The sequence below is a fragment of the Elaeis guineensis genome, unplaced genomic scaffold (assembly GCF_000442705.2).
Source record: "Elaeis guineensis isolate ETL-2024a unplaced genomic scaffold, EG11 Super_Scaffold_1000033, whole genome shotgun sequence".
Lineage (NCBI taxonomy): Eukaryota > Viridiplantae > Streptophyta > Magnoliopsida > Arecales > Arecaceae > Elaeis > Elaeis guineensis.
Genome location: NW_027332424.1, coordinates 12,243,444 through 12,246,554, shown reverse-complemented (window position 1 = coordinate 12,246,554; position 3,111 = coordinate 12,243,444). Strand labels below are relative to the sequence as shown.

General features: G+C 39.3%; 1 non-coding gene across 1 annotated transcript; it reads left to right on the top strand.

Annotated features, from left to right (window-relative positions):
- The first annotated feature begins 2,067 nt into the window (after window positions 1–2,067).
- Window positions 2,068–2,173, top strand: LOC140854536 (small nucleolar RNA R71). Its single transcript, XR_012137742.1, has one exon. It is a non-coding gene; the product is annotated as a small nucleolar RNA R71 (small nucleolar RNA).
- The last annotated feature ends 938 nt before the right edge of the window (window positions 2,174–3,111 follow it).

Here is a 3,111-nt window from a genome sequence, read left to right as displayed (position 1 = left end):
CTTTTAAATCGACAATGGACCAACCGATAGCCTCTTTGTGTTGCTTCAGAATACCAACCAATTTTGCTTCCTGATTAGGGGTCAAGTTTGATGAATGATTATCGGGAGGGTGTCATTGAGTCCTAGAAATACATACTTGAGTGTAGCAGGAAGGGATTTCAATTCTAATGTAGGTGGTGATTCTAAAGATGGAACTATTGGTGTACTAGCTAATGTGGGCAATGGCTCATACTTGATTGTCCATGGAGGAGTGATTTTATCGTGTGGTGTATCCAACAAGATGTTAACTTCTTTCATATATTCCTCAAAGTCATACACTCCAAAGTGAGCCAAACAAGTATCTAAGGATTTTGGTGCTAGAATTGTGGGTGTTGCATCTTCTATAATATCTTCTAGTGTATCTACTTCGAAGCAACTATCCATTGATGGTCCTTGGGAAGCACCAAACACATTCAGTCTTAGTTTCTTATTCTCAAATGATACGTCCATGACTCCTGTCCTACAATTAATGCATGCATTTGCCGTAGCTAGGAAGGGTCATCCTAAGATAATGGGAATTTGTCTGGGGTTGCCACTTAGTTCCATGTCGAGAATCAGAAAATCAACTGGAAAGTAAAATTCATCTACCTTGACCAAGACATCCTCAAGCATTCCACGTGGTTCCTTAATTGATCTGTCAGCTAGTTGCAGTGTGACTGATGTGGGTTTCAGTTCTCCAAATTCAAAAAGTTCATACACCGAACTAGGTAAAAGATTCACACTTGCCCCTAAATCCAGAAGAGCTTTTTCAATGTGATAATCTCCTATAACACAGAAAATGATGGGGGCTCCTGGGTCCTTAAGCTTTGGAGGAGTGGCATGCTGGAAGACAGAACTAGCCTATTCAGTGAGGCATACTTTCTTTGGGATTTGTGATCTAGATTTATGTTTTTGGGTACACAAATCTTTCAAAAATTTGGCATAAGCAGGGACCTGTTTGATTGCGTCTAGAAGGGAAAGATTAATTTGGACTTGCTTAAATAATTCCAACATCTCATCATGTTTTCCTCCCTTCTTATCTGCAGGAATAGAAGCTTTCAGGGCATCCGGAAATGGGGCTTTAGGCAAGTAAGATGATTCCGGTGCAGTTGGTTCCTTCTCTATTTTTAGGTCCTTGTTCTTGGGTGATTTGGCTTCGGTTAGAGGTTTAGGGTCAGTCTCATTGGTTGTACTGGTGTGTTCAATGATCTTTCCACTTCTCAGAGTCATAATTGATTTGGCATGTTCAAAAAAAACTTCTGGGGTATTCTTCAATCACAAATTGCCCTCTTGGGTTGCTCTCGGGTTGGCTAGGTAATTTTCCTCCTTCCGTCCTACTGAATGCAGTCGCTAGTTGACCTATTTGGGTCTCTAGCTTAGCAATGGATTGTGTGTGGGAGTTAAGGGTCTGAGTGTTGACTTCTAATCGTTCTAGTAGTAGACGGTTGAGGAACATTTTGAAATTGATGGTATGGTCCATGCCTATATGTTGGGTCCTGATATTGAGGTCGAGGTGCGGCAGGGCCAACCACTGGTTGTGGTCTCCAGGAAAAATTTGGATGGTTTCTCTAGCCGAGGTTATAAGTGTTAGAATATGGATCATTTCCTGATCTGCGAGCTTGTTGGACTTGAGCTTGCTGAACCTACGCGTGCACAAACTCAAGAAATTGAGGTGCGGCTGGGCATTCACTAACAAAATGGTTCGAACTTGCACACAATGTACAAACTTCTTGGATTGGGTTAGGTGGAATCAGGGATTATCCAGTATTTAGAAGATGATCTAATTTTTGGGACAGTTCATCTACCTTTTGATGGATATCTATGGCATTTTCTACTTCATATATTCCACCTCTCTTTGGGTTTAACATGGGTTTATCTCTAATAGAGGCAGACATATGATGTAATAAATTTTACTTAAAATTTTAAACAGTTGCCATGCCTCATCCTCACTTTTCAGCATAAATGTCCCACCGCATGATGCATCGACCATTTGTCGATGTCTTTCAGATAGCCCATCATAAAAATATTGGATTAACTACCACTTGGGTACAGCATGGTGGGGATATTTTCTAATAAGATCCTTTAATCTCTCCCATGTTTCATGAAACATTTCTCCATCTAATTGAGAAAAACTAGTTATGGCTTTCCTTATTTGATTAGTTTCTCCTATGGGAAAATATTTCTTGAGAAACTCTCCTTGCAGCTGGTCCCAGGTTGATATAGTCATGGAATCCAAAGTATGTAGCCAGTATTTGGCTTTGTCCTTAAGTGAGAAAGGGAATAATTTTAATCTAAGAGCATCATCGGAGAAGTTGTGAATTTTGACAGTTGAGCATATCTCAAGAAATTATTCAAGATGTTTATAAGGGTCCTCATTACTAAGTCCATAAAATGAAGGTAACATTTGGATTATACTGGACTTAATTTCATATTGAGTGGCCTCCACAGGGGGCACTTGAATACAAGGAGCGTAGGTATATGTGGAAGGAGTAAAGTACTCCTTCAATTGCTTGGGTGGATCATTCTCCTGATTTTGGTCCATATTTTTACGTCTGTTGGCTCTAAAGGTTCTTTCTATTTCTGGATCAAAAGGTTGGATTTCTGGTCGTAACGATCTACGGCCAAGCATACACCTTTCAATTATACTGTAGAGCAAACATAAATTTTTTTTTTTTATAATATATATATTTTTATAATAAAGTGAGAAAAGAATGAAGAAAATCTAAAGAGAAGAACCTAAGAATCTTAAATCTATGAAAAGAAAGAAATTAGTTAATGTTTAGATGTTAATTGCAATCAACTTAAATAATCATAGACTCTCTATCCTAAGGTTACTTAGATCTAGACAGCTCCTAACTTTCAAGACTGCCTTTGAGCACTCCAAGCTCAAGCTGACTAACTGACTCGGCCAGGTAAGCGTAAGATGTGGGAGGTTCCCTGCTCGTTGCTTTTCTTAGATACTAACTGAGTTGGCCAGGTCAGTCAATGGAACCAATTGAAAACCACTTTCTTTAACCACTTGCCTTAGACACCGAGCAATTAACCAATCCGTACTCGGTTCAACTCTAGAGCTTTCTTATCCTATTGAGCTCA